This window comes from Odocoileus virginianus, chromosome 15 (genome assembly GCF_023699985.2).
Source record: "Odocoileus virginianus isolate 20LAN1187 ecotype Illinois chromosome 15, Ovbor_1.2, whole genome shotgun sequence".
In the NCBI taxonomy this organism is placed as follows: Eukaryota; Metazoa; Chordata; class Mammalia; order Artiodactyla; family Cervidae; genus Odocoileus; species Odocoileus virginianus.
Genome location: NC_069688.1, coordinates 58,207,807 through 58,231,357, shown reverse-complemented (window position 1 = coordinate 58,231,357; position 23,551 = coordinate 58,207,807). Strand labels below are relative to the sequence as shown.

Sequence of the window (23,551 nt, the reverse complement as noted above, 5' to 3'; positions counted from 1 at the left end):
GATTTTCTGCTAGTCACGTGGAGCTGAAGTCACCATGAAGGCGTTTAGTGCTTTTCTAGATGTGAGGCGATGCAAGGATTGGGCTTGTAATGTCAGATCCTGAAAATATCTAACCGTTCCACCAGTTTTCCTGGAGCACAAAGCGCCTCATTCCTGTTATCCACCCTGAATTCCCTTCAGGGTGTGTGGAAGGTCATCAGCTGTAGCAGCTTAAGAGTCGATTCCCCTCAGAGGTAGATGGCAAATGCCCTTGGCAAGTGACCATTTGTCATTGACAGTGCCCCCTCGTGTTCACAAATTCAACCACACTTTGGGAAGCATTTCGTGACCATTCCCTCCCATGGGGCTAGGAAGGCTCTTTCCTAGGTCTGGTGAAGATTTTTCTGATAGGCCACTACTGGACTAAGTCTTAATAGTCAAAGATCTCTGGACACCTATCTTCTAGTTATAGAACAGGGAGATGTTCCCTCATATTGCTTCTTCCCATATCTAGAGTTGCACGACTATAATCGTTGATCACATACCTAGCTGTATATTTGATCAGCTGCTTTAAGTCACCAAGTCATCATTAGTTTTCTTGGAGGCTCAGTTAGATATTTGGTAATTGCAAGAAACAACAATCTTGTAAAACAAGTAAATACCAATAACACAGCTAGCCATATTATTAAAGTCATAAATGAGAATTATGCCAGGAACTTCCATTAGGTGGGGCCCAGTATATCCTTAGGTTGTCTGAGTTAGTCTATTCTGTACCAATCTTTATTTTTTATTTTTTTAGGGAAATTATACATTGGCACTCCCAGCCCAATTTCCTAGTGTTACTAGGCTGATTATATTTAGTATAATTTAATTGTTCCCAAGACAAAGGAGAGGGACCTTAAAATGTAAATGACCACAGTCAGGTGTTAACCACATCAATCAATCCCATAATGGTTGGAGGTTTTATTCCTTGTCTGAATTTTTGCTTATTGTTCTGACTGAGCTTGAGTAACTTTGGAATAAAATTCATATTTCTGGCCATGGTCAGAACAGGCATTACTAATTGGCCAGGTGAGAGGATCCTATCCACTAATAATCAAGAGAAGCCTAAACAGAACTGAACTTTCTTTCTGCTAAATAAATTTCCTAAAGGCTGTCTTCTAATTAGAGCCTTGGAATTGAGTGAAGCACCAAGGTAATTTAGAAACACTTGACACAGGTAACTGGCCAAAAACTCAATGACTGGCTTCCCTGATAGCTCAGTTGGTACAGAATCCACCTTCAGTGCTGAAGACCCTGGTTCAATTCCTGTGTCAGGAAGATCCCCTGGAGAAGGGAGAGGCTGCCCACTCCAGTATTCTTGGGCTTCCCTGGTGGCTTAGCTGGTAAAGAATCCACCTGCAATGTGGGAGACCTGGGTTCAATCCCTGGGTTGGGAAGATCCCCTGGAGAAGGGAAAGGCTACCCACTCCAGTATTTTGGCCTGGAGAATTCCATGGACTATATATATAGTCCATGGGGTTGCAAAGAGTTGGACAGAGTGAGTGAATTTTACTTTAACTTTTAAACAAATGGATTGATTTTTTTTAATTAGGATAGGTTCATGTTCATGATGGAAAACTTTTGATTCATATGTAAAGGTCCAAGAAGTTAGGAAAATGTTGTAAACGATCATATGAGTGAGGTTCAGCATCTTGGGTAAGCTGTCTACTTCTGATGTCTTCTCAGTTCTTTACCAAATTACTCTAAATCATAATTAGTTTGAAGAGAAGGCTTTCCTTACACCTGGAAAGCACAGATTCAAATCAGTAATTTTTCAGATGGAAACCATAAAAGTTATAAACCTATTCACCAGTTCATTCAATCCTTTTGTTAACCTTTTGTGAAGCCATCAAGTTTCACATTAGTTTCCCTTATTTTCTTACCCAGGTCAGCATTATGGTCTGAAAGTTAGAAACTTGTATCTATGTAAAAGTCCTTTCTATAAATCTTCTTGAGAGTAAGCATTTTTGCAAAGGAATCAGAATAAAACAATAACTGTATATAATGACAAAAGTCTTAAGGCATGTTTAAAATCTGATTATAATGCAGTTGACAAACTTGATTACTGTAGTGACAACACTTTAAGATAGTAACTATAATTATGACTGATAACATTTTTAACCAGGATATATCAGAATTTTAAGAACTCCATATAGTTCTAGGATATCTATATTAGTGACATTCACCATTTAATGTAACCTGAGATTTATTAACTCATTTTACAATCCTTCCTGTGCAATTAAACATGCTAAATGAACCTAATCAGTTTAATATCTCTCTTTCGGATGTTTCTGGGGCCCTTTGAGGCATCCCAAGTTAGCTAGAGGTTAAAAGCGCTTCATTAGAATTTGATTTAGGAAGTTTTGTCAATAAATATCAAAAAGGGTTTATAACACTCAGTCAGACAGGATCACAGGCCATTGTGAAGTAGTATTTATTGCTTAGCCAGAATAACAATAAAAGATTTCAAAGGCATATACATAACAGATCATTTACGAGGTAACAAAACATAAAATCTATTATTGAAGACAGTTCAACATCTGAAGAAAGCTTGTCCTCTTCACAGACAGAAAAGCCAAATTCAAGTTTTGCACCAGCTTACTTTTAAATTCATTTACTCAATGAAATTTATTTTAAGCTTTGTCAATCCTGACTACGCACAAAACTCTTTTATTAGGGTCAACTGCCCACAAACATTTTTATCACTTTCTGTATTCATAACTTTGTTTTTCCATTCAGAAACAGACATCCATGTCAAACCCACTTCCGTTTCCCTTAACAAAATGCATACCTTCATACCTTTACTAAAACACACATTCTACTTTTCTTCAGCAACCATGAACAATCCTTTAAACTAACATTCCATAGACTGGTCAACATAAATACCACTGATAATTTCTAAAAAAACATTTGGTTTCTTATAGAGAATGTCTCAGAATGGCACCAAACATATTATTAATAGTTCAAAGTCACTTTGGTTTCTCTGTAAGAGAAAGTTAGTGTTCAGTAATTAATGTGGCAGGGTCTTATTATATTTGGAAATGACCTAGCTATTCAATAATCTTCCATCACTTAGTTTAGGATAACCCTAGCAATTCAAGTTACCAAAATCTAGATAGCATATTAAAAAGCAGAGGCATTACTTTGCCAACAAAGGTCCATCTAGTCAAGGCTATGGTTTTTCCAGTGGTCATGTATGGATGTGAGAGTTGGACTGTAAAGAAAGCTGAGTGCTGAAGAATTGATGCTTTTGAACTGTGGTGTTGGAAAAGACTCTTGAGACCCTTGGACTGCAAGGAGATCCAACCCGTCCATCCTAAAAGAGATCAGTCCTGGGTGTTCATTGGAAGGACTGATGCGAAGCTGAAACTGCAATACTTTGGCCACCTCATGCGAAGAGTTGACTCGTTGGAAAAGACCCTGATGCTGGGAGGGATTGGGGGCAGGAGGAGAAGGGTACGACAGAGGATAAGATGGATGGATGGCATCACCAACTCAGTGGACATGAGTTTGAGTAAACTCTGGGAGTTGGTGATGGACAGGGAGGCCTGGAGTGCTGCGATATATGGGGTCGCAAAGAGTTGGACATGACTGAGCGACTGAACTGAACTGAACTGAAGAGAGACTATTTTAGGCAGAAATTTCTGTCCAACATTCTTAATAAGGCTTATCTGAAAGTTCTTATCTCATTTACATTTTCTTTCCTAAGAAGTTTCTTCACTTTGGGTTACTGTCTTTGGTGACAAATTTATAACAGATATAACAAGATTTTATTTGACATATTAAACCTAGGAAAAATGAAAATACTATGCTTGATGTTAATGGCTCTTAGACATATCTATATTAATTAGGTCAACAAACAAACTGATTTGCTGTTGTTGTTCAGTCACTCAGTTGTGTCCGACTCTTTGCAAACCAATGTGACCACACGCCAGGCTTCCCTGTCCTTCACTGTCTCCCAGAGTTTGCTCAAATTCACGTCCGGTGAGTCAGTGATATTATCTAACTATCTCATCCTCTGCTGCTCGTTCCTCCTATGGTCCTCAATCTTTCCCGGCATCAGGGTCTTCTCCAATGAGTCAGCTCTTCACATCAGGTGGCCCACATATTGGAGCTTCAGATTCAGTATCAGTCCTTCCAATGAATATTCAGGGTTGATTGCCTTTAGGATGGACTGGTTTGATCTCCTTGGTCTCCAAGGGACTCTCAAGAGTCTTCTCCAACACCACAGATTGAAAGTGTTAATTCTTTGGTGCTCAGGCTTCTTTGTGGTCCAACTCTCACATCCATACATGACCACTGGAAAAACCATAGCTTTTACTATACGACCTTTGCTGGGAAAGTGATGTCTGCTTTTTCATTTACTTCTAGGTTTGTCATAGCTGTTCTTCCAAGGAGCAAACATCTTTTAATTTCATGGCAGCAGTCACTGTCTGCATTGATTTTGGAGCCCAAGAAAATGAAATCTGCCACTGTTGCCACATTTTCCCCTTCTATTTGCCATGAAGTGATAGGAGTAGATGCCATGATCTTAGTTTTTTGGATGTTGAGTTTTAAGCCAGCTTTTTCACTTTCCTCTTTCACCTTTATCAAGAGGCTTTTTAGTTCCTCTTCACTTTGTCTTTAAAGTGGTATCATCTGCATATTTCAGGTTGTTGATATTTCTCCTGGCAATCTTGATTCCAGCTTATGATTCATCCAGCCTGGTATTTCCCATGATGTACTCTGCATATAAGTTAAATAAGCAGGGTGACAGTATACAATCTTGACATACTCCTTTCTCTATTTTGAACCAGTCCATTGTTCCATGTCTGGTTCTGTTACTTCTAGTCCTGCGTACAGATTTCTCAGGAGGCAGGTCAGGTGGTCTGGTATTCCCATCTCTTTAGGAATATTCCACAGTTTGTTGGGATCCACACAAAGGCTTTAGCATAATCAGCAAAGCAGAAGTAGATTTTTTTTTTTTTGTAATTCCTTTGCTTTTTCTATGATCCAAGGATGTTCGCAGAGATCAGATTCTCTGGTTCCTCTGCCTTTTCTAAATCCAGCTTGCACATGTGGAAGTTCTCGGTTCACGTACTGTTGAAGCCTAGCTTGAAGGATTTGGAGCATAATCTTCTGGCATGTGAAATGAGTGCAATTGTACTGTAATTCAAACATTCTTTGGCGTTGCCTTTCTTTGGGATTGGAATGAAAATTGACCTTTTCTAGTCCTGTGGCCATCGTATGGTAAAATGATAGTGTAGTTTTCTCTTTAACCTTTGTTGGAATGTAATTGATTTACAATGCTGTGTTAGTTTCAGGTGTCAAGCAGAGTGAATCAGTTACACATACACCCACTTTGTTTATTATTTTTTAACTTTTTATTTTATATTGGAGTATAGCCGATTAACAATTTTGTTAGTTCTAGGTGCACAACAGAGGGACTCGGCCACGCATATACACGCATCCGTTCTCTCCCAGACTTGCCCCCCATCCATGCTGACACATACCTCAGTAGAGTTTCCTGTGCTATATGGCAGGTTCTTGTTGATTATCCATTTTAGATACAGGAGTGTGTACATGACTCTCTTATAAACCCTAAGTATCCATTCCCCCCACCCTTCCCCAGTAACCATAAGTTCCTTCTCATAGGCTGTGAGTTTGCTTCTGTTTTGTGAATAAGTTCATTTGTGTTATTTCTTTTTAGATTTTACTTACAAGGGATGTCATACAATATTTCTCTTTCTCTGTGTAACTTACTTCACTCAGTACAACAATCTCTAGGTCTACCTGTGTTGCTGCAAATGACATTATTTCATTTTTTTAATGACTAATAGTCCATTGTATATATGTACCACATCTTCCTTTTCCATTCCTATGTCAGTGGACATTTAGGTTGCTTCTGTGTCTTGGCTATCCTAAACAGCATACAATGAACATTGGGGTGCACATATACGTTTGGACAATGGTTTTATGTGGATATACACCCAGGAGTAGAATTGCAGGGCCATATGGAAGCTGTATTTTCAGCTTTTTAAGGAACCTTCATACTGTTCTTCATAGTGGCTATACCAATGTACATTCCCACCAACAGCGTAGGAGGCTCCCTTCTCTCCACATCCTCCCCAGCATTTACTGTTTGTATTTTTTCACAATAGCCAATTTGACTGATGTTAGGTGATATCTCATTGCAATTTTGATTTGCATTTCTCTAATAATTAAGACTCTTGAGAGTCCCTTGGACGACAAGGAGATCCAACCAGTCCATCCTAAAGGAGATCAATCCTAGGTGTTCATTGGAAGGACTGATGTTGAAGCTGAAACTACAATACTTTGGCCACCTGATGCGAAGGGCTGACTGATTGGAAAAACCCTGATGCTGGGAAAGATTGAGGGCAGGAGGAGAAGGGGACGACAGAGGATGAGATGGTTGGATGGCATCACTGACTCGATGGACATGGGTTTGGGTGGACTCCGGGAGTTGGTGATGGACAGGGAGGCCTGGTGTGTTGTGGTTCATGGGGTCGCAAAGAGTCGGACAAGACTGAGCGACTGAACTGAATAATTAGTGATATTGAACATCTTTTCATGTTTCTCTAAGCCATCTGTATGTCTTTTTTGGAGAAATGTCAGTTTAGACCTTTGGCCATTATTTATATATTTATTTTATTGAAGGATAATCGCTTCACAGAATTTTGTTGTCTTCTGTTATTTTTTTTATTGGATTGTTTGTTTTGATAATATTAAGCCCCATGAACTGTTTGTAAATTTTGGAGAATATTTTATCCCCGTCTTTTGGTTGTTTTTTCATCTTGCTTGTGATTTCCTTTGCTTTGCAAAAGACTTTGAGTTTAATTAGGCCTCATTTGTTTATTTTTTGTTTTTATTTCTGTTATTCTGGGAGATGGGTAAAAAAAGATATGATTGCAATTTATGCCAGAGTGTTCTGCCTGTATTTTCCTCTGGGAGTTTTATACTGTCTGGTCTCACCTTTAGGGCATCCCTGATAGCTCATTTGGTAAAGAATTTGCCTGTAATGCAGGAGACCCTGGTTCGATTCCTGAGTCGGAAAGATCCACTGGAGAAGGGATAAGCTACCCACTCCAGTGTTCTTGGACTTTCCTTGTGGCTCAGCTGGTAAAGAATCTGCCTGCAATGAGGGAGACCTGGGTTCAGTCCTGTCCCCTGGAGAAGGGAAGGGCTAAACACTCCAGTATTCTGGCCTGGAGAATTCTATGAACTATACAGTCCATGGGGTCACAGAGTCAGACACAACTGAGTGACTTTCACTTTTCTATGTATTCCTGACAGCTTTTCTTAATGTCTTATGCTTCCATTAGTTCCTTACCATTTCTGTCCTTTATTGTGCCATCCTTGCATAAATGTTCTGTTGATATCTCCAATTTTCTTGACGAGATCTCTGATCTCTAGTCTCTCCTATTCTATTGTTTTCCTCAATTTCCCTGCAATGTTCCTTTAAGAAGGCCTACTTATCTCTCCTTGTTATTCTTTGGAACTGTGCATTCAGTTGGATGCATCTTTCCCTTTCTCCCTTGCCTTTCACTTCTCTTCTTTTCTCAGCTATTTGTGAAGCCTTCTCACACAACCACTTTGTCTTCTTGCACTTCGTTTTGGTCGCTGCCTCCTGCACCATGTTACAAACCTCTGCCCATAGGTCTTCAGGCACTCTGTCTACTGGTCTATTTCCTTGGATCTAGTCATCACCTCCACTGTAGAGTCATGGATTTGATTTAGTTCATGCCTGAATGGTCCAGGTCTTCTCTGGTGGCTCAGTGCAGTGCAGGGAACCTGGCTTCCGTTCCTGCGTAGGGAGGACCCCCTGGAGGAGGGCATGGCAGCCCACTCCAGTATTCTCGCCTGGAGAATCCCATGGGCAGAAGAGAGTGGCAGGCTACAGTCCATGGGGTCACAAAGAGTAGGGCACGACTGAGTGGCTAAACCTCCCTACCTGAATGGCCTAGTGGTTTTCCCTTCTTTCTTCAGTTTAAGCCTGAAGTTTGCGATAAGGAGTTCATGATCTGAGCCACAGTCAGATCCAGGTCTTATTTTTGCTGGCTGTATAGAGAGTCTCCATTTTCAGCAGCAAAATATATAATCAATCTGATTTTAGCACTGACCATTTGGTGATGCCCATGTGTAGAGTCATCTCTTGTGTTATTGGAAGAGGGTGTTTGCTATGACCAGTGTATTCTCCTGAAAAAACTCTGTTAACCTTTGCCCTGCTTCATTTGATACTCCAAGGCCAAACTTGCCTGTTACTCCAGGTATCTCTTGACTTTCTATTATTGCATTCCAATCCCTTATGGAGAAATGGACATCTTTTTTTGGTGTCAGTTCTAGAAGTTCTTTTAGGTCTTCATAGAATCAATCAGCTTCAGCTTCGTTTGGCATTAGTGGTTGGGGCATAGACTTGAATTACTGTGGTGTTTAATGGTTTGCCTTGGAAACAAACAGATCATTCTGTCATTTTTGAGACTGCATCCAAGTACTGCATTTTGGACTCTTGTTGACTATGAGGGCTTCTTTGCTTCTTCTAAGGGATTCTTGCCCACATTAGCAGATATAATGGCCATCTGAATTAATTTTCCCATTTCCATCCATTTTAGTTCACTGATTTGCCATCTCCTGCTTGACCACGTCCAATTTTCCTTGATTCATGGACCTAACGTTCCCGGTTCCTATGCAATGTTGTTCCTTACAGCATTAGACTTTATTTTCAACACCAGACACATCCACAACTGAGCATGATTTCTGCTTAGACCCACCAGATTCTTTCTTTCTGGAGTGCTTAGCAATTGCCTTCCACTCTTCCCCAGTATCATATTGGACCCCTGTGACATGTCAGGCTTATCTTCTGGTGCCATAACTTTTTGTCTTTTCATACTATTCATGGGGTTCTCATGGCAAGAATCCTGGAGTGGGTTGCCATTCCCTCCTCCAGTGGACCATATTTTGTCAGAACTCTTCCCTATGACTAGTGCATCTTGGGTTGTGCTGAATGGCATGGCTCACAGCTTCACTGAGTTATGCAGGTCCTTTTGCCACCATAATGCTGTGATCCACGGAGGGATTTTTTTTAATGAAAGGTTAAAGAAAAGATTTCATGAAAGAAGAAGAACCGTAATTTAGCAAAAAGGATTTGGAAATGGGTGAGAAACGAAAAAATGTGAGATTTTGAAACATTGTAACTTAAAATATTTGAACAAAGTGAAATAGAATATAAATCAGAAGAAGTCCTAGAAAGTTAAAATACCAAAAGAGAAAGTTCTTTAAGGTGTTTCTTTTTATTTATTGACATTCTATTATTTGCCATTGGATAAAAGCTCATCGAAGAGACAAGATCTGATCTTTCATCTTATAATCTCGGCTGAGAAATATTGAAGGTACAATGTAAGAAGATATTTCTCTAACTGTTGAATTCAAATATAAAAGAAACCTTAAGTACTCTTTTATCTGCTTTTACTATTGCTTAGTGATTCTCAGCTCAGGTTTGATTTATTAAAATGTTTACTGAAGGGCTTCTGTATACGAGGCACCATACCAGGTAATGAGAACACACATGTGAAGAAGACAGATCTAGTTAGTCCGGCTTCATGGAAGTATGTCCAGGTGCAGGATGCAGAGAAGGCAAAAATACTACAAAGAAGAAAAATAAGACACTTGCAATAGAGAATGAATGTAGAGGATTGTGAATTACTTTAGATAGAGTGGTCACAGAGTGATAACAGATCTATATTTGCAGTGTTGAGAAATCACTGTTTCCAAAGGTATCCATTCCTGGGAAAATAGCATGGTAGTTTAAAATACCAAATTCCAGATAGCTTAATCAGATTGTAACAGAATGTGGCATGTGATGAGACTGGTGATGGCTCTGAGATGTATACTAAAAGCTGTACACTTCTTGAGAAACTAAAGGGTTGGAACTCTTAAATCCGGCTTGAATTTTTAAAGATCATTCCTATTGTGTTATAAAGAATGAACATGAGAGAGGCATGTTTTTGTAGTACAGGTGAGAAATGATTAAGGCTCAGACTTAGACAGGTGCCAGTGAATGGTGAAGAAAGTGGATTGATATAAGATAAAATTAAAAGGTAGGACTTAATGATTTGTTGTAAGTAAAGTAGTCAAGAATGATACCCAGGATTTTTTTTTTAATGTATTTATTTTTAATGGAAGGATAATTGCTTTACAATATTGTGTTGGTTTCTGCCATGCATCAAAATGAGTCATACGTATAGGTATACATAGGTATACATAGGTATACCTATACATAGGTATACATATGTCCGCTCCCTCTTGAAGCTCCCTCCCACCTCCCACTCCATCCCCCCCACAGGCTGTCCCAGAGCCCCAGTGTGTGTTCCCTGAGCCACACAGCGAATTCCCATTGGCCGTCTAGTTTACCTACGGTAGTGTATATGCTGGGTGTCCCAGGTGGCACTAGTGGTAAATGCAGAAGACTTAAGAAATGTGGGTTTGATCCTTGGGCTGGGGAGATCCCCTGGAGAAGGGCATGACAGCCCACTCCAGTATTCTTGGCAACAGAATCCCACGGACAGAGGAACCTGGCGGGCTACAGTCCGTAGGGTCGCAGAGTCGGCTGAAGTTCTTCATGGACACACGCAGTGTATATGCTTCCACGCTACTCTTTCCATTTGTCCCACCCTCTCCGTCCCCCTCTCCCCCCATGTCCGTAAGTCTGTTCTCTATGTCTGCATTTCCAGCCCTGATGATAGGTTCACCAGTGTGTATTCCTTTTTATAGCTGAGAAGTATTCCATCAGATCCATGTACCGCAGCTGCTTTATCCATTCATCTGTCAGTGAATATCTAGGTTGCTTCCACATCCTATCTATTGCACTATTGCTGCAATGAACACTGGGGTACATGTGTCTCTTTCAATTGTTCAATGGTTTTCTCAGGGCATATGGCCAGGAGTGGGATTGTTGGGTCATATGACAGTTTTAGTTTTTAAGGGAATCTCCATATTGCCTTCTTAGTGGTTGTATCAATTTACCTTCCCACCAAAAGTGCAAGAGGGATACCCAGGATTTTGATGTAAGTAACTGAGGACAGTGGTGTTATTTATTGGTTGATTTGTTATAATTTACTGTATGTCAATTATACCTCAATAGATAAAGCTTTGGAAAGATAAAAGGCTAAAAGAAGGTGCTATCAGAGAGGAAGCAGGGCTGTGACGGTAATTCAGCAGGTAAGGCGATTGGCAGTGTCTTGAGGCAGGTGCTGTATACTTGATGGCAGGGGTGCCATGTAAATTTTGAGGCACCTTTGACAAGGTGAAACATGTGAATTTTTACCTGAATAAAAGACAAGCTTTACAAAATTTGTGAGTATTTTCCCCAATTCATAAAAGTACCTTGAGAAAAACTTCTGTGGCAAGAAGAAACAGAAAAAAAGACCAAAATTGCTAAGGTCTGGGGTTGGGAGTCGATGGGATCAGACATGAATGCAGGAACAAAAATAGGTGGGGTCTTCTAAGATATGGAGTGATGCCATTTAGTGGGTTCTTAAAAAATCCTGAAAATATGTAAACTTTTTCAAAAAAGAACAAAACCCAAAAAATCTGGAGAAAAATTTAGAGGACTTTAAGTACGTTAAGTCTGAAGTACCTGTGGGACAATCTCAGTGAAGTCAACCGGTAAGCTGTATATATACGTCTGACCCTGGCACTTGGAAGAAAGGTTCCGTTGGCACGCAGATGTAGTAATTGCAGCCATGGGAAATAAAATTGGCAGAAAGTGTAGAGAGTGATAGATGTGCTTGGGCCAGAGCCCAAAGGGATCCAGCAAATTTTAGTGAGTGATGCAGAAAAAGCAGGAGAGGGTGTGTCACGGAGGCCAGGAGAGGAGATACACTGAAGAAACTGTATACATGTGTTCCAGATGGTGAGAACTGTTAGCATTAAGCAGGTTAAACAAGGCAATAGGAAAGCTAGGTGGGGCGGGCACATTGCTGTTGGTTTGGTTTTGTATAGAGGGACAAGGGCAGGCTTATTTATGTTTGAGTAGAAGTGTGGACAGAAGGGATACTCAATGGTGTCCAATGTTACTTAGAAAGTAACAAGTTAGAGGCTGAAAAGTGGTGATTTTGACAATTGCCTTATGTGATGGGAAAATATGCAGCAGTTAAAAATGTTCCACTGCAAGTGAAAAAAAAGCAGACATATATATATATATATATTTTATATAGTCTAAATATGAAAAGTAATTCAAAAGTAATTTCCAGTAAGAAATGTCCTATTCTCAGGACATCCCTGCATGGTGGTAACACTTATCATCATCTACAATTTGTTCAAAATTTCTCCAGAAATGTTTTAATTAAAAAAGGTAAAATAACATTATTTTTCTGTTAACATGAACATGCTGATGAAAGATAAAGAAATAATTATCCAAAAGGCTACCACTCAGATGTAAGTACTGTTCAATTTGCAATATCCAAATAGTTTTCTACATTTTCAAGATAGATGGAGAGACGAAGACATTGAACATTTTCAAAAAATGTAAAAGAAGTATTATTATTTTTGCTTTTGACTTTTATTTTGACTTTTTCCTTCCTGTATGTCGTGAGACCCTTTCCGTTATCAATCAGTAGAGATCTCACTCTATTTAATAGTTACACATTAATGTATTTAACTAACATCTTATAACTTATATACAGATTGTTTCTAAGCTTTACAAATTGTTTCATACTCTTCTATTGCTATGCAGGATACATTTCAAGAAATTAAATAGTTGGTTTTGGTATGAATTATTATGCTACCTTCAAAAACGTAAAAGGTTAATTACACTGAAAGAATTTATTGATCATTTCATCACTCTTGTATTATTTGCTCCATTTCAAATCTCTTGGACCCTATTTTCTTTATCTCTAGCATAGGACTGATGATGGCAATAGCTTTTTTCTTATCTTAATGAACTGAGGTTTTAAAGTAGTAATAATATACAAGGACTTTATAATCATAGAGCACTGTGACCGTTTTAGCAAAAGTAGAAGGCATATTATGGAAATCAATTGAATATCTGCAGTTCTTCTTTAAAGAAAACTGTGTAGAAGTTCAGTTAAAATATTAGACTACAGAAACCTCTCAAACTCAAACTTCAAGTTGATTTTCATTCCATGTTTTTATTATTATAAAATATTTAGCACACAACAGCTGAGTAAACAGGTTGCTGCCAAAGAGCTCGGTGTTGTAAACTAGTAGTTGCTTTAGGCTGCGCGTCTCAAAACGTATGGCCTTCCCATTTTGCTGTAGGTTGAACTGGTGGTGGTGGTTGTTTAGACTCGGTTTCCCCCCAAATTCATATGTGGTGGTGGTAGTTTAGTAGCTAAGTCATGTCAGACTCGTGATTCCATGGACTATAGCCCGCCAGGCTCTCTGTCCACGGGATTTTCAGGCGGGAATGCAGGAGTGGGTTGCCATTTCCTTCTCCAGGGGATCTTCCTAATCCTGGTACGGCTGCGTAAGGAAGTAATTTAATGAGGTCATAAGAGTGGAACCTTAATTCAATGAGATTTGTTATTTTGCTGTTCAGTCACTAACTCCTGTCTGACTCTTTGCGACCCCACGGACTATACAGTCCATAGAATCCTCCAGGCCAGAATACTGGAGTTGGTAGCCTTTCCCTTCTCCAGGGGATCTTTCCAACCCAGGGATTGAACCCAGGTCTCCTGCATTGCAGGCGAATTCCATAGCTCTGACTAAATGAATCTTTGTTGACTAAGTGATGTCTTTGCTTTTTAATAAGCTGTCTAGGTTTGTCATACCTTTCCTTCCAAGGAGCAAGTGTCTTTTAATTTCATGGCTGCAGCCACTATCTGCAGTGATTTTGGAGTGCAAGAAAGTAAAATCTATCGCCACTCCCACTTTTTCCCCTTCTATTTACCATGAAGTGATGGGACCAGATGTCATGATCTTAGTTTTTTGAATGTTGAGTTTCAAGCCAATGTTTTCACTCTCCTCTTTCACCCTCATCAAGAGGCTCTTTAGTTCTTCACTTTCTGCCATTAGAGTGGTGTCATCTGCATATCAGAGGTTGTTGATATTTCTCCCAGCAACCTTGATTCCCACTTGAGCTTCATCCAGCCTGGCATTTCACATTATCTACTCTGCATATAAGTTAAATAAACAGGGTGACAATACACAGTCTTGATGTACTCCTTTCCCAATTTTGAACCAGTTAGTTGTTCCATATAAAGTTCTAACTGTGGATTATTGACCTGCATACAGGTTTCTCAGGAGACAGGTAAGGTGGTCTGGTAGTCCCATCTCTTTAAGAATTTTTCACAGTTTGTTGTGATCCACATAGTCAAGGCTTTCTCGTAGTCAATGAAGCAGATATTTTTCTGGAATTCCCTTGCTTTCTCTATGATACAATGAATGTTGACAATTTGATCTCTGGTTCCTCTGCCTTTTTTATACCCAGCTGGTACATCTGGAAGTTTTCAGTTCACATACTGTTGAAGCTTAGCTTGAAAGATTTTAAGCCTAACCTTACCAGTATGCAAAATGAGTGAAATTGTTGGGTAGTTTGAACATTTTTTGCCACTGCCCTTCTTTGGGATTGGAATGAAAATTGACCTTTTCCGGGGCCCACAGGGGCTTCCCTGGTAGCTCAGCTGGTAAAGAATCTGCCTGTAATGCAGGAGACCCCGGTTCAATTCCTGGGTCAGGAAGATCCCCTGGAGAAGGGATAGGCTACCCACTCCATATTCTTGGACTTCCCTGGTGGCTCAGATGGCAAAGAATCTGCCCACAATGCGCGAGATCTGGGTTTGATCCCCGGGTTGGGAAGATCCCCTGGAGGAGGGCATGGCAACCCACTCCAGTATTCTGGCCTGTAAAGTGAAAGTGAAGTCGTTCAGTCTTGTCCGACCCTTAGCGACCCCATGGACTGCAGCCTACCAGGTTCCTCTGTCCATGGGATTCTCCAGGCAAGAGTACTGGAGTGGGTTGCCATTGCCTTCTCCATTCTTGCCTGGAGAAGAACCATTTACAGAGGAGCCTGGCGGGCTACGGTCCATGGGGTCACAAGGAGTTGGATACAACCCAGCGGATCCCACTGACTAAGCACAGCACAAGAAGATGGCAGAGAGCATGTTCTCTCTCCCATTTCTGAATCTTGCCCGCCCTTCTCCTCACCCTGAAACACATCAGGAAACAGTGAGAAGGCTGCTGCCTACAAGTCAGGAGAGAAACAGAATCTGTTAGCATCTTGACCCGGGACTTGTCAGCCATCCAAAACAGTGAGAAATAAATTTATGTTGCTTAAGCTACACAATCTTTAGTATTTTGTTATGGCAGCCCGCATAGACTAAAAAACATATAATTTCATTTTTTTCTTTTTATCATTATGATGTTCTTTAGGATGACTGGCTCAAAATTGCCAACTGATAAAAACTAAGTCCCTCTGCTGTGTGTAACCCTGCTGAGGTAATTTGTGACCCTTGAATATCAATCTCATTTCATAAATAGTTGCAGTCTTGCCAACCAAACAGAAAATGGAAACTCTGAATTTTCCTGTATTTTTTCTGGAATATAGATTCGTAACATCATTTAATCCTCCTGAGAATTCTTTGAAATTAACAGTTGGGAAAAGGTATTTTAGATTTCAACTCTTCCTGTTTCATATTGGGAATATTCTCCTGCTGTCCCAGAGAGGACAATGAAATGATGTTTCCAGTAAGCTAGATTTTCTGGCTCAGTACCAACAGAAAAGAATGCAGCAAAGTCTGCTGAGCAGATCATGGTGACCACGTACAAGTCCTTTAGAACCTTTGTATTGATCCTTGAATCTGTGGCAGTCATTTTGGACTCTCTTAAAAAAAAAAAAGCCAGAATTTTTAGGCTTCATTAGTAGAAATATGACTTCCCAAACTCAAGTTGAAAAAATACTGAACAAAGCATGTTGAGTTAGTTTATACTTATTTTTCACAGATTCTTTGTGAATTCATTTACTGAAATTAGTAACCTTGAAATAAAAACTAATGGCCCATTGATGTGCAGAGCAGCCAAAAAAAAAAAAAAAAGTCACCTGAAATGTGTAATCCCTGATGAACTGGAACAAGGTGACACCTTACCTTGTCTCAGTTCTCATACTGTAAACAATTGTCCTTTTCAAGATATAATTACTGTGATTTTTGGAATTTTGTGCTTTTTATGAGTGATTTTGCTGTTTAAAATGGTCTCTAAGGGTAGTGTATTGTTCTTAAGTACTTCATAGACAAAATATGTGTTAGGTAAGATTAATTGTCTAGAGCCAGATCCTGGAATGCAAAGTCAAGTGGGCTTTAGGAAGCATCCCTACGAACAAAGCTAGTGGAAGTGATGGAATTCCAGTTGAAATATTTCAAATCCTAAAAGATGACGCTGTAAAAGTGCTGCACTCAACATGCCAGCAAATTTGGAAAACTCAGCAGTGGCCACAGGACTGGAAAAGGTCTGTTTTCATTCCAATCCTAAAGAAAGGCAATGCCAAAGAATGGTCAAACTACCACACAACTGCACTCATCTCACACGTCACAGTAAAGTAATGCTCAAAATGCTCCAAGCCAGGCTTCAGCAATACGTGAACTGTGAACTTCCAGATGTTTGAGCTGGATTTAGAAGAGGCAGAGGAACCAAAGATCAAATTGCAACATCCGCTGGATAATCGAAAACACAAGACAGTTCCAGAAAAACATCTACTTCTGCTTTATTGTCTATGCCAAAGTCTTTGTGTGTGGACCACAACAAACTGGAAAATTCTGAAAGAGATGGGAATACCAGACCACCTGACCTGCCTCTTGGGAAATCTGTATGCAGTTCAAGGAGCAACAGTTAGAACTGGACATGGAACTTTCCAATTTGGAAAAGGAGTACATCAAGGCTGTATATTGCCACCGTGCTTATTTAACTAATATGCAGGGTATATCATGTGAAATGCTGGGCTGGATGAAACACAAGCTGAAATCAAGATTGCTGAGAGAAATATCAATAACCTCAGATATGCAGGTGGCACCATCCTTATGGCAGAAAGCGAAGAAGAACTAAAGAGCCTCTTGATGAAAGTGAAAAAGGAGAGTTAAAAAGTTTGAAACTCAACATTCAGAAAACTGAGATCATGGCATCTGGTCCCATCACTTTATTGCAAAAAATGGGCCAACAGTGGAAATAGTGACAAACTTTATCTTTTTGGACTCCAAAATCACTGAAGATGGTGATTGCAGCCATGAAATTAAAAGACTCTTGTGCCTTGGAAGAAAAGTTATGACCAATCTAGACACCATATTAAAAAGCAGAGACATTACTTTGCTGACAAAGGCCCATCTAATCATCGCTATGGTTTTTCCAGTGGTCATGTATGAATGTGAGAGTTGGACTGTGAAGAAAGCTGAGCGCCAAATTGATGCTTTTGAACTGTGGTGTTGGAGAAGACTCTTGAGAGTCCCTTGGATTGCAAGGAGATCCAACCAGTCCATCCTAAAGGAGATCAGTCCTGGGTGTTCATTGGAAGGACTGATGTTGGAGCTGAAACTCCAATACTTTTTCCACCTGATGTGAAGAGCTGACTCCTTTGAAAAGACCCTGATGCTGGGAAAGATTGAAGGCGGGAGGAGAAGAGGACGATGGAGGATGATATGGTTGGATGGCATTACCACCCTATAGACGTGAGTTTGAGTAAACTCTGGGAGTTGGTGATGGACAGGGAGGCCTGGTGTGCTGCAGTCAATAGGGTTGCTAAGAGTTGAACTGAACATTAATTGAGGCCATTAGTCACAGTTCTATTGGCCATAGGTTCAATGTTAGTGAATCAACAACAGATACTAAATAAGGTATCTTAAAACAAGGTTATGCATACATCATTTGGTGACAATAATGTGATCAGAGGCTTGCAGAAACCTAATTCTGTATTTCTTCTAGGGAGAATGATATGGTATTCACTACTTCAGTGTTTAAGAAACTTGAGAACATAACTACCACCAGTTTCAAAAATCAAATAGATACAGACATGTACTAGTGAATCACAAAATTAGAATCAAATGGAATAATTGTGCTATTACAGATTTTTTATAGTTCATAAAGTATCAGTTAAAAAATCTGAAGTATTAGTTGCGCAGTCATGTCTGACTCTTCATGATCCCATGGACTGTAGCCCACCAGGCTCCTCTGTCCGTGGAATTCTCCAGGCAAGAATACTGGAGTGGGTTGCTATTCCCTTCTCCAGGTGATCTTCCTGACCCATAAATTGAACCCGGGTCTCCTGCATTGCTTGATTCTTTAAAGATAAAAAGTTCTCCTACTCATTATTCAACTCAAAGTGACTGTAGTGCATTATTTTTGATGTTTAATTCAGTTGAAACTATAAATTTCAATATATTTCATTCTTCTTTAATACATACCCATCAAATATAGGTGAGTCCCCTAAGGTTTAATGTCCATTTCTTTTTTCTTCTATTTCCTATCATTGTTTCCAGGGTGATTTCTCATGGATGCAAATGCCATCTTTAAGTCAGAAAACTAAAATCTAAATTTCCAATCATGACATCTCTTCTGGCTCTGGACCTAAATACCTGTCTGACTTATCCACAAATGTCCCTGTCACAAATAATGCTCAACATGTTACAAACAAAATTCATTTTCCCTTCCATGAACCATTGTTTTCTGAAACTATGTACCTTACCTAAGGTACATAGGTAATGTAGTAATGAGCTTTATTCATTATTATTTTTTCCTCACAACAATCTTCTACATAGTTGTAGTATGGATGAAGACAGGATTGTATATATAGATGGTATAAACTGACCTTGAGATCAGATTTGGTTGTTACTATGTGGTCTTAAGCCAATTACCTTTTTTGAGCCTCCTTTTCATGGACAGTAGATACAACACAGATTTTATTTTTCTACTTGAAAGTGTGGTAGGTACTCAAAGTGGCAGCAACAACACCCCATCCCAGTTGAGATTTGCAAGAAATCTCAACTTTACCCTAAACTTAGTGAATCAACATTTGCATCTTAGTATGATACTCCCAGGCAACTGGCTTGCGTATTTAAATTTGAGCATCACTGGTCTGGTTTTCCCTTGCTAATAGAAAGCTGTTATATCACCTTCAGGGGAGTAGATCATTCACGGATCAAAAAAGTACTGTAACTTACTAAAGCTACCATTACAATTATTGCCAATGCTCTTATCTACCTGTTATCAATTATATATATCTGCTGTAAGTGGATCTTTGATTTTATTCAGAAACCTTGAAATATCTGATTTAAATCTACTTCATGGTTATTCACTACATTTTTTGGCTGTTTGGGGTCTTTGTTGTGTTGTGGAGGCTTCTCCTGTTGCAGTGCAGTGCAAATATTCCCTTAGGGCTTCTCTTGTGTGTGGGCTGACTGAGCATGCATGCTCAGAAGTTGTAGCATGTGGGATCTTAGTTCCATGATCAGTAACCAAACCCAGGTCCCCTGCATTGGAAGGTGGATTCTCAACCACTGGACCATAGGGAAATTGCCTTTCTACCATTTTAAGTTGTACTCCTTCAACATTTAAAAATTTGGATTGCTCAATCTGGTTTTCCTTGTGTTCCATCTTCACAAAGAAAAACAGAAGCACTAGTTCTCACCTGAAATATTTAGAAAATGAGACCAAATCATTGATTTAAAGAGGGATGCTGCAATACCTTACAGTTCAAGCACAGAATCTCTCATACAATAACACTGCTTGAGCAAACCTATTTCTAGATTCTAATACTGTTTAACACTTATTAAATATTCATAATGTACAATGCACTGTGTGAACTGAGAAGGCTTATAGATGCTTAATAATACATTTTATAATATAATCTGTGCCACTGTTACCTTGACATACATTTCTCACAAGCTCCCAGGTAGTGCTCATGATGCTTTTCTGAGGATGATACTTTTCAATAAAGATTTTAGAGCAAAAAGAATTATATAGATGTCTGAGAAAGGAATAACAAAAGTGACGGGGAGAGGGGTAGTAGTTGGTGATGAGAGTTGAGAATTTAGCTTCTCTCTCTTTAAAGAGTCAGCTGTTAAGTCCTTAGAATTCATTATGGTAAAATTCAGTTATTATGTTAAAAATCTGCCACTATGGTTTTTCCGGTAGTCATTACAGAATGTGAGCATTGGACCATAAAAAGTTTTGAGCACTGAAAAAATGGATGCTTTTCAATTGTGGAGCTGAAGACTCTTGAGAGTCCCTTGGACTGCAAGATCAAACCAGTCCATCCTAAAGGAAATCAGTTCTGAATATTCATTGGAAGAACTGACGCTGAAGCTGAAACTCCGATACTTTGGCTAGCTGATGCGAAGAACCTGGAAAAGACCCTGATGCTGGGAAAGACTGAAGGCAGGAGGAGAAGGGGGCTTTGGCCACCTGATGTTTAGAACCTTGGAAAAGACCCTGATGCTGGGAAAGATTGAAGGCAGGAGGAGAAGGGGGGCTACAGAGGATGAGATGACTGGATGGCCTCAGTGACTCGAAGGACATGAGTTTGAGCAAACTCCTGGAGATAGTGAAGGACAGGGAAACCTAGTGTGCTGCAGTCCATGGTGTTGCAACTGAACGACTTAGCAACTGAACAAGAACTGTGGCAGTTAGAATAATTTATATTGAAGTAAATCCACTTCTTAGAATTGGAAGGTAGCAAAATCTAGAAAGTTCAGTAACTAGGTCTTTCCTAGGTGCATATGCCATCCTTCATCTAGTATTCTCCTTCCTAGCTTCCTGCCTTTTGTACATCCACCCCATAATATACAACTCATAATGTCCTTATTGTTGCAGTTTCTAAATTATCAGCATTTATTATAATCTATTTCATAACAGTAAGAATTTTTAAATGTTATTTTTCAGCATTTAACTTAGCTCCTAGGCTTTTTTGCAATGTGATCATTTGTGATTTCTAGAAATATATTAAAGTTTTCTCTGCACCCTAGTATAAGATTACTTAAGAAATGTTTCAGGACAATTTGAAAATAATCTGAATGCACACACACCTCTGAACTATTTACTTCTTAATTATCTCAACTTTTCATTTATTTGGCTTACTAAATTGTTTAAGTATTGAATTCACAGTCCAACGGTTTTCACGATGTGTATTTTCTTTAAAGGATTATTTTATTAATACTAAGCACATAAAGTGCACCAATTTTAAATGTACAATTTTTAAAAACATGTATACATCAGTAAAACTATCACTCATAGGAAGGTATTGAACATTTATTTTATAATGAATGCCAGGTTATCTACCACATAAAGCATCCTAAATATTACAACCTGTACTGTATATTTTATAAATATGTTATAGCTTGAGTTGTCTAATAAAAATATTGCTCCCTACTTGCATTTCTATGACTTATTGTTTTCATTATCTTTAAACTCTTACAGTTTGTTTTCTACAAATTTGAGTATCCAGGGTTATAGATTGATTTTTGACCCAGTTTCAATCTTTTAAAATAGGAACATTTAACCAGTTTGAGTGTGGTAACTCAGCAGTACCTGTATCAATCTATCTTATGCCAATTTTAATGCTTCCTTGCTCTTTTTCACCAATTCCTCTACAATTTGAATATGTACTCTCTATTTGTAACATTTATTGTCAAATTTACCTACAATGATCTACTACATAAAGCAGTAGGTACTGATTTTCCACAGACAAGATGTACTTTAAACAAGGTTTCAATCCACTACCACACCAGTTAATAATTTATAAATTTTCTTTTCACTTTACTAGTATTAGCATTACAAGTTTGCTACTTTCCCCCTTCTGTAACTAAAACTAGAGGAAACAAAACTGTACTATTGGTTTTCCCATTTTCTCAGGTTAACATTTGATATCCCTTTATTCTACAGGTTCTGTCCACAGTGACAAAGTCCTTTTATTTTACATGTTTAACTTAAGAACATGCATATCTTTACATGCTAAAAATAAAGCAGTATGTTTTTGTTTTACATATTGAACATTTAGCATGCCTTTTAAGCTTATAAGCTGAAATTTTAGACCCAGTTCACGTATTTATTTTTGCATTTAGTTTTATAATTCTACCTAACACTGTAAACTTAAGGCTGTTTAACTAAACCTTACCACCAATTTTTTTATACTATTGCCTCCTCACTCTTATTATTTTAATCCATGTTTTTTGTTGGCTGCAGTACATCATTTAACAAAGTTTTCAAGGGCAGTACTTAAAAGATACACTTTCTCAGCCTCTGCATATCTGTGAATGCTTCCAGTTGCCTTGGTACAGAAATAACTTGTCAGGATATTGAATTGGTTCAAAACTATTCTCCCTTAAAACCATAGATGGGCTTCCCAGGTGGTAAAGAATCCGCCTGCCAATGAATGAGGGAAAAGAGACACCTGTTCCATCCTGGGGGGGGGAAGACCCCTGGAGGAGAAAATGGCACCCCACTCCACTACTCCTGCTGGGAGAATCCCACGGTCAGAGGAGTCTGATAGTCCATGGGGTCGTAAAGAGCAGGATAAGACTGAGCCTCTGAGCAGAAACTGTAGGTATTGTTTTCTGGCATTTACAGTTGCAAGGGAAAAGTATGAGGTCAGGCTAACTTTCATCCCTTTATAAGTGGCTTGTCTTCTCTGGGATACTTGTGGACTTTTTTTCTTTACCTTTCCAATTTAAAAATACTAGCAGGATATATCTAGGTACTGCTTTCTTTTCACTTAAACTTAATGGTACCCTGCAAGCCTTTTCTACTTCTAGATCTAGTTTCTTTTTTAACTCTGAACATTTTTCTTCAGTTAGTTCCTTAATTACAGTTTCAGCTTCATTTGCTTTGTCCTCTGTTTCAGGTATTCCTATTATGCGTAGATTTTACCACAGGCCATCGAGGTCTTCCTTCTTCTCTTTACTTGATTTCTCTTTTTTTTTTTTCCTGCATGCTGTGAAAATTTCTCGTTTTGCGTTCACTTCAGTAATTCGATTTTGTGCCCCATCAGACTTGAACATTTCTGTTCTCTCAGCTCCCTCACACTTTTCAAGTGCTCCGACAACAGCACTTTTTATCATCAAGCATAGGTCCTTAAGCTCTGGTGCGATATGATACTTAATCCTTGCTATCTCTTCTGTTTCCACCGCTATATTCGTTTCAAGAGGCGGCATTTTCTCAATTGGCTGTTTTCCTTCGGACCTGCAGTATCAGGACCTTGAAAATAAGAAAAAGAACTTAATTCCCTACTGTTTGAATGAATCAACACAAAGATTCCCAAAGAGAATATTCAAGGTTTTGTTGAAATGTTTTTTTCTTTCTTACCTTTTGAACAACCTTTCTGAGCAATGGAACCAAAAGAGAAAAATGTTCCGATTAACGAACAAAACAAACGTCCAAAACGGTTCCCCCTACGTCATCTCTGCACGCCTCAAGCTTCGTCATCTGCACGCCTCAAGTCAGGGCCAATAGACTAGCGCTCACTCGCAAACTTCAGCCGACGGAGCCACACCCACATCCGGCCGACGCACGCCACCCCGCCGCTCCGCCGCCCCGCCCT

At 39.2% G+C, this 23,551-nt stretch overlaps 2 long non-coding RNA genes across 2 annotated transcripts; one reads left to right on the top strand and one right to left on the bottom strand.

Annotated features, from left to right (window-relative positions):
* The first annotated feature begins 13,717 nt into the window (after positions 1–13,717).
* Positions 13,718–21,390, top strand: LOC139038499 (uncharacterized). The gene is made up of 2 exons (XR_011491538.1): positions 13,718–17,690; positions 20,152–21,390. It is a non-coding gene; the product is annotated as an uncharacterized lncRNA (long non-coding RNA).
* A 1,533-nt stretch (positions 21,391–22,923) lies between these two features.
* Positions 22,924–23,487, bottom strand: LOC110122498 (uncharacterized). Its single transcript, XR_002309245.2, has 2 exons — positions 23,317–23,487; positions 22,924–23,208 (listed from the first exon to the last, which is right to left on the bottom strand). It is a non-coding gene; the product is annotated as an uncharacterized lncRNA (long non-coding RNA).
* Between the last annotated feature and the right edge of the window lie 64 nt (positions 23,488–23,551).